This window comes from Ammospiza nelsoni, chromosome 6 (genome assembly GCF_027579445.1).
Source record: "Ammospiza nelsoni isolate bAmmNel1 chromosome 6, bAmmNel1.pri, whole genome shotgun sequence".
Classification (NCBI taxonomy): Eukaryota; Metazoa; Chordata; class Aves; order Passeriformes; family Passerellidae; genus Ammospiza; species Ammospiza nelsoni.
The window spans coordinates 5,951,966-5,965,560 of record NC_080638.1 but is presented as its reverse complement, the minus strand read 5'-3'; the positions used below and the strand labels follow the sequence as shown (position 1 = coordinate 5,965,560).

Here is a 13,595-nt window from a genome sequence, read left to right as displayed (position 1 = left end):
AGAGCAAATTAGATTAGATGTTTAGATGTTGTATTACTGAGAAAACCATTTATGAAGGGATGGAAATTACTGTTCCTGCATGGACAACAAAGTTCTATGCACAGGGATCAACACCTGACCATAAACCCAGAGTTTGAGGTTTGTGCTGTCACCCCAGGACAAGGTTGCACAGGAGGAGGATGAGGAGAATCTTCAGTTCTGATTAAATGAATGGCAGGTAAGCCCTTCAGCTATTGAGTAATTTAAACATGTGTATGTTCCCAAAGGGCTAGGGAAAGGAAAGCTACAATAACATGAGCACTGAATCAATGAAATTTGATTGACATCCACAGAAAAAGTTGCAAAGCACATTAATGTCAACCTGTTGGTTTCTCTGAGCATCAAACCATAGGGGGTGAGAGGAGGAGCTTGGCTATTTTATTTCATAGGGAAAGAATGCAGAAAGACAGAAAACTTCTTATACATCTAGCACACAAAACCCCCTACACAACAACCTCACACCTTGCTGTGTGTCAGCTTTTAAATTGAGAATGTTGCTGTAACCAGTTAAAAGGGGTGGATGTGGTACTGCATGTTGAAATTGGGGATTATATCATGACCACTGGCATTCAAACCACGGATCAGAACAAATGCTGCTCTGAAATATCAATTATCTGAGGGTTTTTAGAAAGCATTACAAAAGGAAGGGACTTGGTGCACACATGCATTTCAGGCATTTTGATATTGTCCTATAAGCATGCCTGGATTGCTACTGTAGATAATAATCATAAATTTACTCTTTAACACATCAGCTATTTGATTTAATACTTTCCTTTATCAATGGGCATACCTTGATGATGTGATTAACAAATGTGAGCAGGTTTTCTATGCTGCAAGAAAACCTCAGGTACCTCAAGTTAGGACTGCAGCTTCTGAAACTGAGGATTTTTCAGTGTGTTCTTTGCAGTTTGTCACAAAAGAGGTGTGCTTATGGTGCTGGCAATATTTACTCCTGCTTACAAGAGCTTTGTGCACCTTCTTAGATTATTTCCTGTGCATTTGCAATCAAACCACGTTTCAGGAGTCACTGGACGGATTCAGGAAATTTCTCTTTGTTTTTCCCAGGAGCTTTGGGGCTACAAAATGTGTGCCTGGAGTAATTACAGCTGTGTTTACACAGGAAATCCCAGTGGTGTTGCAAGAGCACTGTTGTTGTGTCTCTGCCTCAATTCTCACCCGGCTGCTCTGCAGAAGCAGAGGCAGAGCAGCCTGAAATCATCCCAGCCTGAGGTCTGGTCCTCTCCACCCCATTAACAGCATCAGATAAACAGCACAGACCTATTTATGACCTGGTTAGCAAGGAACTCTGATTTGCCACCAGCTTAACTCATTCTGAGTGTTAGACCACAGCAAAGATCTCCTTTCAACCAAAGCTACCATTCCAATCCATGGTATTGATGGTGTCTTTAACAAATAGCACCATCAATATTATTGACTGGAATACCTAAAAAAAATGTGGATACTCCTTCAAAATTATTTATAGAACTTGAAAGTAATACTGTCCTACTTCCCAAACCCATTTAATTTGCAGATATCCTAAGATGAGAATTGCATTTTGCACTTCCCCAGTTTCAGTATAACCTCTTAATAAATAAATGCACATTCCAGTCCATCCAGCATCCCTCTCCATCCAACATGCACATCCCTTTTGGTGTCTGGAGATGGGAACTGGACTAAATGTTGAATTACGATTTCATTAATAACAAAGTGCACAGGGGTACCAATTTGCTAAAGTTTTCTGCCTAAGTGACAACCTAGTTGCTATCACTGCTGGGCGTGGGGGTTAAGGAAGTCTTTGACAAAGCATCAGAAAACTCAGCTTGCTGCAGGACACGTTTTTGAGTGTTGAATCAATATTGTTGTGTTCTGCTGAGGTCCATGAGAAAGGGAAGAGAGCACACATAAGGAAGGTGGCTGTATAGAGTTGCTGAATAAAAATAGCAAAAATAATATTTCTACTGAGCACAACTCTGCTTGCAATTGAAGTATTGCAAGCAGAGTTGTGCTCAGTAGAAATTGAAGTGGCAAATCATGGCAGACACTGAGTGAGTGTTTACACAGGAATGAGGATCGGTGAGTGCACGTGCAACTGCACGGAAATGATGCCGACGTGGTTACTCACCACTTTATAAAGGGAAATTATTTGGCTCAAGGAAAGACAGCAGATGGTTGGGAAATAATCATAAAACTGTAACTACCAATGGGAGGAACATGTAGGGAAAAAAAAAAAGGCAAGGGGATGAGATGTTTTGCAGAATGGGAGGAGGAAGTTGGATTTAACTGGACGGCCTTTAATTGCCATGAACAATGAGTATAATGTTCTTGCAGGGATTGTTCTTAGTTAATTCTTTTCTATGTTTTAATACTCAAATTTTTTCCTTGCCTAGTGGCATTTGCATTTTAAGTAGAAAGTAATTGGTGACAGAAAATGGAGCTGCCATATGTGCTTGCTCTGACAAAAAAAAAAAAAATCTATACTCTTTTTTTTCTTTCCCAACAAACACATATGTTTTTACCTAGAACTCTTTTTTCCTTGAGATTGGATTATGAATTTCTTAACGTGGGTGTCGGACCATCTGTCAGACAATGAAGTTTTCCTAGGTCTCAGTAATACCCTTAAAAGACAATTCTTTTCTACAAGTGTGATGTAGTTTTTGGATTTTTTAGTGAACAAATGTATATAAAGTTATATAAATGTATATAATGTTATATAAATGTATATAACACTAAATGGCACTCAGCTGACAAGGATTCCTGTAACAGGGTGCTTCACAATAGCATGAGAATGGATGCCAAGAGAGGCAGAAATTTGTTGCCTTGAGCTCCCAAAACACAACTCAGCAGAGTTTTGTCCTGATGTCTGGGAAAAAATAAGAGACTGAGTTATCTTCTCATTTAAATGGAGCTCTGTAGAGAGCATTAAAATAGAGCAACCAAGTTTTGAGTGTTGGGTTCACTAATTCCTGTAAAGTTCCTGAAGTAACAATAAAATGGAAATTCAAATTAATGAAGATTTTATCTTACATTAATTACCCAAATATATACATGCACTTTGAGCCCAATCTCACCCTGTCTCAAATAAAAATGCCTGTTATTCTAGATGGATTTTTAAAATATGTATTATTGCTGAGATGCATCTTCTGAGATTTTTTGATGTGACAAATATATCTACTTTGTGGGACAAAAATAGAATTTCTATTTGAAGAAACCCTAAATAGAACTAGTTTTTTCAAGCTGAAAGAAAAAAGAATTTGCATTCAGGTCCAATTCTTACATGAAAGCTTCCATTTTCAAGTCAAAGCCTTTTAACAAAAGTGCTTTCATTAGGTTTGCTGATGGATAATCTGTTCATTCAACAAAAACCTCTCCTGCATCCAGCTGTCAGGAGTTCAGGGACTCAACCAAAGCTGCCAAAATCAGACAGGTGGGGACACCTGAGTGTTTGGGGTCTGTGGGCCAGGACACCAACAGTGAGAAGGAATGAGATGCAGCAGGAAGGAAGGATGGAGCACAGGGAATTTTCTGACATAAAATACACTTTAACCATTAGCCAAATGCAGAGCTGGAGCACTCAAACTATTTTACAGCTCCAGAGAAATTTATGTATTTTTCTTCATGTTATCAAAAGTCACAGCTGACTTTTCCCCTGTATTTTGGGTTTTTTTTCATATTGGATTGTCCTTTCTGCATTACCGTTCCTGATTAGATTGGGGGTTAGGATTCTATTTTTGACAATATTAAGCTTCACTGGATGAATCCCAGTTATCTATAAAATCATAAAAGGAGAAAATATCTGAGCCAGACACATCACTGTGTTGCCATAGAAACAAGAGACTCTGTCTGGCCTCCTGTCATTTTGTACACAAAACCCCCAAACTTTGGAAATGTTTCATGGTACCATACTGTCATTTTGGGGAAGGAAACCTAATTTCCAGCAGGATTGACAGATGTTGGCTATTACCCCATTTCAGGATAGGCAGTGGAGGGGGACAAGGGAGATAAGGATTCCTGGGGAGGAAAAAGACCCTCCAGAGATTTACAGAAATAAAAAGTAAAGTCACAGCCTGTAGTGGCACCACTGAAACAAAATGTGGCCTTGAAAGAATAAAAACAGCTGCTCTATAGGACAACGCATTTGGGGAAAAGCAACAGAAATCTTTGCAGGCCCTCATTATATTAAATTCCTGGGATGCATATCATGAAGAAACTATAGTTAAGATGAATTTTAATGCTCCAGTTCCACATCCACATTCATAAAAGATTACTTTAGAAAGATCGGACATTTTCTTTTTTTTTTTTTCTTGACATATCTTTTTGTGGGAGTGGGTACCATAGAATGACTAGAAAAATCTGGAAGCGTTAATTGCTGCTTCCAAAGCTTATAATTGGTTCTATCTGGTCTAACTGGTTCTATTGAAAATCCAAAGCTAGAAATACTATTTTTTAAAGATTACACTCCTGTTCCTTTCTGAGGAAAGGACTATGAAACCAGAGTTTTTAAAATACAAAGCATTTTCAGCATCACTGCACAACACCTGGTGAGGAAGCATTTTTGCCACACAGCTATGGCAAAAGTTCTCATCCAAAACTTGAGTAGATAAATCTGAACAAGACTTATGCTTTAGTTAAAGTGCTTTCTTTTTCTTTTTATACGGAGTGTATTTTTCCTCTGATCAATGGCTTCTTTATGCCTTTGTTATATTTCCTGAAAACCATTTTACTTTAAAGAAGTTAGTTTCTAAGGAAATCAGCTTGAATTTAGCTTTTTCTTCTTTAGTTTTAGGGCTTCAAGATTTATTTTTTTAGTCGTAATTGATGTAAGGAAAACATCATTATTGTGATAAAGAATGAGGTTTTCACATTTGCACCAGTTTGTGCATTACATAAATTCAGGTAGGTCCTGATTATGTCTGGCAAGAGTAATTCTGCCTGCTGTGATACAGGGCTCAAATGCCAATTCACATTTTGTGCTGCTTTCCTCCCCTTCTTCCTGGACTTTCACCAAAGCACCTTACTTTAAACTATTAGAAATTGTTTTTCATTCCTGAAAGCTTCAATCCAAAAATGTCTCCTGCATCAGCCTGAGCTCTGCATTCTGATCCAGCTCTCTCTGCAATTCTTTGCATTTCGCCGTGGCCTCTGCAGAATTTGTGTCCATCCATTTATGGCAGCTCAGATAAGGTCAGGCTCTGAAGGAATAATGAGCTACCAGATGTTAGCAAGCAATCACAGGAACACTCAGATTTCTGTGCATTCATTAAACTTGGTCAGATTTGGAGGAGTTTTTAAACTCACTGATTGTCAAGTCATTTTTCCAAAGGAAACACAAAACCTCAATCAATAAACAGCTATTGGAACATTCTAAACACAAGTAAAACATTGTATTTTCCTCTAGCTTGGCATGAAAATTTCAACCTGCATCATTACCATGCAGGGGTTTAAGTTAAGACAAGACATACCTCACACAAAATCTTTTTATAATATTCCCAGGGAGCCTGTTGAAGGGAAAATATGGCCCATACAACATTACAACTTTTATTCTTATAACAGCCTACTTGGAGCTGGAGAGAGCCACTTAGGGAATTCAAAAAATACTTTCAAGCATCTCAAAATCTAAATCAACTCCTCTGTCAAGAGAAAAGCACATCATAACTCTTCAGGAAAACTAAAACGAGTATTTTCTTTTAGGATAACATAAATCCAATGAGGTGTCAAATATAACCACATTTCACTCATTACAATGGCGAGCCTCTGAGAATGAATTTGCAGCTCTGACAATTCATCAGCCTATTCCTGCTTTCAGTTCTTCATGCCTTAGCTGCCAGCAGTTTTTATTTCCTTTTATTCTTCGTTGTTATCAACGAGATGGGCTTGTGCAAATGTCATTATTTCCCTGCTGCAAGTTCTGCTTCCCTGCATGCAGCTGCTGGTGACGGCAAGGATGTTCTTGTGAATTCAGAGCAGCTCAGGCACAGGGATGATGCTGCTCTGATGGCAATCCTTGGACTGGGCTTTTTAGCTGACTTTCCAACCAAGTGTGGCCAGAGACCTTTAGTTGATGCAAGCTATTAACTGCAATTAAGAACATAAGATGTTTTTGCCCCTAAGAATCCCTAAAAGTTCATCAAAGTTCACTTCAGGCAATAGTTGGATTCTACCTTATTATATTTTAAGAGATTATTATATTTAGGAGATTCTACTTCTATTATATTTTAGTTTTAAATCAATTATTATTTTGAGCTGTTCACACTGTCCACTTTACTCTAGGGAGTGATGCTGCTAACTTCATACCAAGAGTTAACACTCTTTATTTTTATTTAAAAAAACTAAAAGGTAATTCAACCCCAGGCACAGATAGCTGCTCAAATGCAGCTATGGAAGGATATAAAAACTTGGAAGGCAAGAAAATGCACCAGCTTTACTATTTTAACACTACAGAGGAAGTGGAAACCAGATTAATGTAGTATTCACCTAGGAGAAAATGTCCAACAAGTAGCATGAAAAAAAAATCATTATAAGGAATATAAGAAGGAGCAATAAATAATAATCTTCCTTATTTTTATATAAGTCTCTGTTGACTCTTAGTCACACAAGAAAAAATTATCCACACGTGATTTATGTTTCAACTCATTAGGTGGAACAATGTTTGCAATCAATTTGTATAACCAAATATCAAAGACATCCAGTGCAGAGATGATTAAAGGGCTATGATATGAGCTTTGCTCATCCCTTTGGAGACAACAACAAATATAATTATTTAGACAATTTAGACAATGCCCATTACAGCTGGTTAATTGCAGTTCATCCGTATTTTGCCTTTCTGAATGCCATTTAAACCCAAACATGAGTGTGCATGTTCAAATGTGGGGGTTTTGTTGGTTTTTTCAATCTCAGTTGGGTAGTCTGAGGGCCTGATTAATTGAGCAACTGAATAATTTACTCATTGCTATTGTACATTTTTATAAATTACGTTCTGATGCCAAAATCACCTTTATTGATGGGCAGCTATTTATTTTTTGCATGGCTAGCCAGAAAGTGATTTCATCCCTCTTAATGGGACAGCACAATGAAAACGAGCAACCACCCTCAGAATTTACTACCCTAATGCAAAATTAAACTTTTGTGACTTTATAGCATTTTAAAATAAATAAAGGCCCAATTTCAAATATTTTAAGTGGATGGGTAGGAACTAGGAAAAATTTCCAATAAATTTTATTTTGCAAGCCCTGAGGAATTTGGTGTGAAAGCAGCTCTGTGGGAAGGCCATTTAAGGTACATTTCAGCACAATTCAGCACTATCTGACATGCTTTAAAAAATGTAACTGGCATAAACTGCTTAATTATTTGAACCTGGGCATTGGTAATAACTGCAGTGGACTGTCTCAAAATTAAAACACAATACAAGGGATAAGCAGCTTGCTTTTACCAAAATCTGAGGCAACAATTAAACAGGGAGATAGAGAAATCTTTTTTTCCTCCAGTAAAATCACTGTTCAAGGCCACAAATCCACTCTGTACCTCTGTTTCTTTTTCCTCCAACAGTGTCCACATTAATCTCTCCAAAATAAATCATTTCCAATGTAGGTAGAACAAGAAGATACTGATTTTGATTTCAGCCTACAAATATTTTTTAATATAGGTCTTATTAAAAGAAAAATGCCATTTTTTGTTGTGATTTATATAAATCACAACAAAATATAAATATAAATATAAATATAAATATAAATATAAATCACAACAATATATAAAATACGCACATATTTTATCCACATATGCAATTTTGAGAGAAATAGATAATTCACATGGATGAACTGGAAATTAATTTCTCTAATTCTGCAGACAGACAGATAAACAGATCAATTTCCTAAATCCTGAAAAATAAGATTAATTCTATCAGATTTTCTGAAAATCTTATAAAGATTCCTCAAACCACATATTTTGCAGGGCAGCACAAAAAGAAATGTCTACTTGAAACTTTGATTCAAAGAACTTTTCCATTATTTTGAATTTAAGGTAAATGTTGTAATTTCCTCCTGTTTTCAGGGGAGAAAAATGAAGCAAGTAATAGGAAATCAATTTCAACTAGATGTAAGTAAATTATAATTTAGTTTAAAAGTGCATCTTTGGCTGAACAGACACTTTGTGGTTTTGAAGTTGAATTCAGTAAATAACAGTCAAAAAAGGAGACAAATCTCAGTATTTTCTTTTTAAATTTACCTAATTCATGCACGCTGTTTTAAGTACTGCAAAGGAGTTTAGAAGAAAAAAGAAGGTGGAAATAGAGCCAGATATTTCTGTGCTCCAGGAACTGAATGTGGGGTTTTGGTTGTATTTTTTATACATATGGTAATGTTGCTAATAGCTATTTTAGTATGTAAACACCTCAGGAATTGAATTAGGAGTTTACAGGAAAATAAATGGAGCTTTTTAACAAAGAAAAATAAGATGAGGAGAAGAATTTTATTTCATTTCAGAAGACAGTAAGGAGTTCCAAGTCTGACCTAGGACATTCTCTGTCTAACAACATCTAACAACATCGCATCATTCAGTGATCTCAGTTTGGAGGCTGCTTTAGGGGAAAAAAAATAAAATATGGGCACAGGACCAGCAGCAAATTATAGTGAAGTAAGGAAAAAAACCCAGCCAAATTTAAACATTTCAGTAAAAAAGGTAAAAAAAAAAAAAAATTTAAACCCCCCGCCCCCCAAGAATAGATAAATAAAAAAATAAATTTTATTTATTTGTTTGTTTAACAATAAAATTAAATTAAGAAGCAAACCAACACAGAAGGCCCAAATATACACATCTGTGGCTTGGCTTCCAATTGCCAAATGCTGTAATGGAAATTTATTGATCCAAGCAAACCCAGTGCAGGATCAAAACCTCTGCCGAACATTTTTTGCCAAATGGTGACAGAAGAATTCTGGAAGATTGAAAGGCCGTTTATTCAAGAATAAAGGAAGGAAAATGCAGCTGAGTATGTCAGCATTTTCCCCCTCTACCTTGTATGATCTGTCAACTCAAACTTATTTTGGATCAGGGCAGTTTTTCTTTTTTCCATCAACTTTCTATAGATTACTCTTTGATTTCTGGAACAGTTCAAGTCACATTACCTAGAACAATGCTAAAAACTCATGCTTAGGAATATGCTGTCCCATTTCTGGATATCCTCCATGCCAACCAGGAAAAAAAGCCCCAATATGTTTGTAGTCAGATAAAAGACATCAGAGGTATGCAAAACTTGAAATGGAAAGAGGTGGATGGGATCATTTAAGGAGATGATGAGGTAACCATACCAACTTATATAAATATATAAATACTTAGATAGAAAAATATATAAATAGATATATAATATAAATATATAAACGCATAAATCTATAAATTATATTTAAATACTTCCATCCATTGGATTTATATGGGACTAGGCCTCGTTTTCTGCTAGGCTTCACCAGTGCTTATTGGAGCGTTCTCAGGTAATTTGGAAATAAATGGGAAAGAGTTCCTTGAATGGGTGAGGAAAAGAGTCAGATCTGGAAAACCACAGGATCATGACTGCCCACACAAACAGCAGGGAGAGGGGAAATGGGAACAGGAGGGACAATAAGGGAGGAAAGGAGAGATTTCTAAACTTCAGATAGTTCAGAATGAAAGTAAGGAAAAACGCCTTTCACTACAAGGTACATTGGTTGTAACTAAGAATGGACTGAGGCAATAAAAAGGTTGGAAAGAAAAAGAGGTTTTGCATCAAAGAAAAGAAAATAAAGTGAGAGAGAAATAAGAAAATTCTTGTGTACACTTCATAACAGCTAAACTCTTGATATGTCAGGTACTCTCACCATGCTGTTTGCCAAGATAAAATATCTTGAATTTTTGCATTGAAATATTTTCTCTATAGGTTGACCTACTAAACTTTAAATTTACATACTGGAGAATAATTTCCACCCTGTATGGAATCCATGTTTGTGTTTATCGGTGATGGGCTGTACATGGAATTTCAGATTCCACGGTGTTGCACAGAGCTACACGCTCCCCTGGCTCACAGGGAATACAAAAGAGTGATTAGACCCAAGAATTACAATTCAAATACTTCTCCTTTTGTGTCTCAATGGGGACATCCAAATTTGAAATAAAAGGAATAAAAGAATAACAAGTACAGCCAGAAAAAAAAAAAAAAAAAAAAAAAGAAAAAAAAAAAAGAAGCCATATCTTTTGGGAAAGGGAATTTGAGGGAAAATTTTAAAAAATACTCCCTCCCAGTGAATTTGATGCATATTAACTTTAAAAGTTCTGCCTTCTTTATGCCACATTTCTCTGTCATGGCTTGTTTATTTCACAGGTGCCAGATATGCAGATTTGGACACCAGTGGCACTATCTGGTTTTGATGTATTTTATCCTCCACACCGCCAAAGGCCAACGGTTTGCAGCTGGGTATGAAAATCACATTTTGACTCTGCCTGAAACACGGCCCTGAGGAAGGGGAGCAATGGGCTGTGCACTTGTTTATACAAGAAAGATAAGAAAAATTACTTTGATTTGACAGCATGCTGGAGACTGATACCAGTGTGCTCAAGGAAGTACTTCAAAGTCAGAATTGCAGACACAAGACTTGGTGATTCAAATATCAGCAACAGCAAAAATGTTTTATTACTCGGTCTGGCACTCATCCTTCTCGTGCTACCAGTGATGCTCCTTCAGTCAGGGAACCATAAAAACCTGGTTCACAAATATCACCCAAAGCTGTCTCCTACACAGAAAAACTCAGGAGAGTTTTCTGCACGCTGGTGCCCTGAATTAGGAAACTGAAGTGAGGGTAATGAAGAGGAGTGAAAGGAAGAAAAGTAAAAAATGGAAAAGAGTGACAAGGAGCAGGCATATTGAGGAGAGGATCCACGAAAAACAGACCGTGGCATTTGGCAGGATGTTTTTTCCACATTATATCACACTGGGAGATGACATGGAATCATGAGGTAAACTTTGAAGTGAGAGCAGGCTGAATTTTACAACTTTTGACACTACAGACCTCCATTAAAAAAAAAAAAAAAACCACCATTATGCATTTTATAATTGCTGTGAAGCACATTCAGGAGGAGTTTTATGCTTTGCTTATCATGGCACATCCTAATGCCACTTTGGCACCACTATCACACCCTATTATCCATTACATACATAACACAAAAAATAAAATATTCATGATTTTTAGTCAATTCTTGATTAGTAAGATGGTTGTGCTGGGTATAATAATAGAAAAAAATGTTTATCCTGAGGAGTCATTATTCAGCACTTGCACAGCTCTAATCTAAATTTCCAGAAGGACAAGCCACTAAAGAAAATGTGAAATTAACCACAGTTAAAGGATATTGAAAATGTTGTCTTCTTGTGAAGCTTAGATCATATTTTTAAGTGGAATCAAAAAGCAGGACACCATGTCAAAATATGATAAAATAATATTGTTTAAAAAGCCAAAACTCAAACACTACCTGTAAAGTGAAGGGTTAGGGGAACCCCCGCAGAGCATTTGAAAGCAAAAATACCAAGATTTCTTCTTTTTGATGTTACTGAAAGGTGAGAACTGCCATAGAGAAAAGGTAAGAATTGACTGGAAAAACATGTGGAGGGTGTTGCAAAAACATTCACAGACATTTCTGTGGAAGAATCTGCCAAAGAAAGATCCTGGAGTTGTTCCCACTCAGATTTTTCTGCAGTTTCTTGGGGCTGTATAAAATTAGGAATAATGATTGGAGCAACACACTTTGATTAGCATTAATTTTTGTGATGTAATATATTCAAGCCGATGCACTGAGACTTTGGAGCTGGAGATTCTCTCTCCATCTTTCTGTGAACAAAACACAAACCTGCTCCAAGCCTAAGTTCCAGGTGGAATTGTTCCCTTTGGTAACAGAAACATCAGACAGAGGTGTTGCTTTGGGACTCGGGTGGGAGTGAAAAAATAAATGGCTTTTTTGAGATGGAGAACTCGCCAGAGCAGAACAATGGAAACGGTTCCATTTTAAAGTTTCCATTTTAAAGTCTTAATTTGGAGGGAATGGAAAGAAGGCAGCAAGGAAAAAAGTGCTATCCACAGCTACTCCATGGCAAACACGATCAAATCCAAATCCTGGAGCTCCAGGATAAGAGCAAAAATCAGGAATGCCATTACTGGGATTACACAGGCCAAAAAATCCCAACCTGCAGCTCCTGTGCAGAACCTACAGCCCTGTCTCAGGGTTGCAGTATATTCCAGGGATGGAAAATCCATCTCATGCTCAGGTGAGCTGCTCTCAAGGTTAGTCACACAAGTCTTTTCTTGTGAAGTCTTTTCCCACACCATTTCCTTGTCATGAATTTCCTTAGCTTTCACGCTAGGAGGGATTTCATACTTTGATATTTTGGTGTTGGCTTTCTTTTTTCATTTGTTTGTTGGGTTGTGGTTTTTCTAGATTAAAGAGGGATCAGCTATCAGAAATCTTTTCACTATTTAAGCTGAGCTCACCTCCTAACCTCTTTTTCTTTTTTCTTTTTTTGCAGAGGGGAAAAGGATAAAGTGAATGGCTTAAGTCCTAAGCTGCTTAAGAGTTTCTAAACCACTTTAGGGTAGGGGATGTTTTCTGAAAACAGAACTCTTTTGCAGGTTTGTTTTTGTGTTGTTTTTTTTTTAACTAACCTTCAAGATTTCACATGCTTTCTGAAATACAGGTGACAAAATCAGACACAGTGCTTCACTACCTGCTCCCAGGAAACAGAACACAGGACTATTTTTCTGTACAGTCCTGCATTAAACTAATTGCCCTGCTCCTCCAAGGATTTGACTGTCAGCTCAGATCCCTTTTACTGTGTCCACATCTTTTCTCACTTCTTGTAGGTCTCACTCATTTGGGCTTGGATAATGAGCATGAGCTTTGGGCCAAGTGTAGATAAATGATCCAGGAACCACCAGCCCTGCTCTGACAGCTCCCCTGAGGGGCCACCAGGAAACTCAAGAGCTTCCTGAAAGAGGAGTTTTCTCCTCTTTTCTGCTGAGTGCTGGAGAGGCCAGAGCCAGGACCCTGGGAAGAAAAATTCCTGCCTCACTTGGTGAAACAGCCATGGTTCAGGATCAGGAGGCCATCACAGGGGGTGTTTCAGATTGGCATTTTGAAAAATTAGCCCTTTGAGAGTTTTTTTGTTGATGCTTGATAGAAAGCAAGGACAGAAAAATTGCTCTTAATACATGACAGATGTACAGATAAAAACTGGAGGCTGCTGCTCTGGGCAACCTAGCACACCCTGAGAGCATGTGACATGTGTAATTTATTATCCTGATGCATGCAAGGATGTATGGAAGGATAGAAAGGCTCCATGGTGGATGCACTGCCATCACAGATTGTTTCAGATTGGCATTTCGAAAAATCAGTCCTTTGAGAGTTTTCTGTTGGTGCATCAGGGTTTGCTGTCACAGTGCATTGCACAGAGTGTGAAATAGGATGCCAAAAATGCTGTTACTACATGCAGAAGAGTATAAGATATTTGAGAAAACATTGAATAAACATCACTGTTTATGTGTGGAAAGCACAAATGC

The 13,595-nt window shown here is 37.4% G+C and overlaps 1 protein-coding gene across 1 annotated transcript in view; it reads right to left on the bottom strand.

The window, feature by feature from the left end:
- The window catches only part of SPON1 (spondin 1), a 186,314-nt gene that overhangs the window by 17,699 nt on the left and 155,020 nt on the right, over positions 1–13,595 (bottom strand). The window lies entirely within an intron of this gene.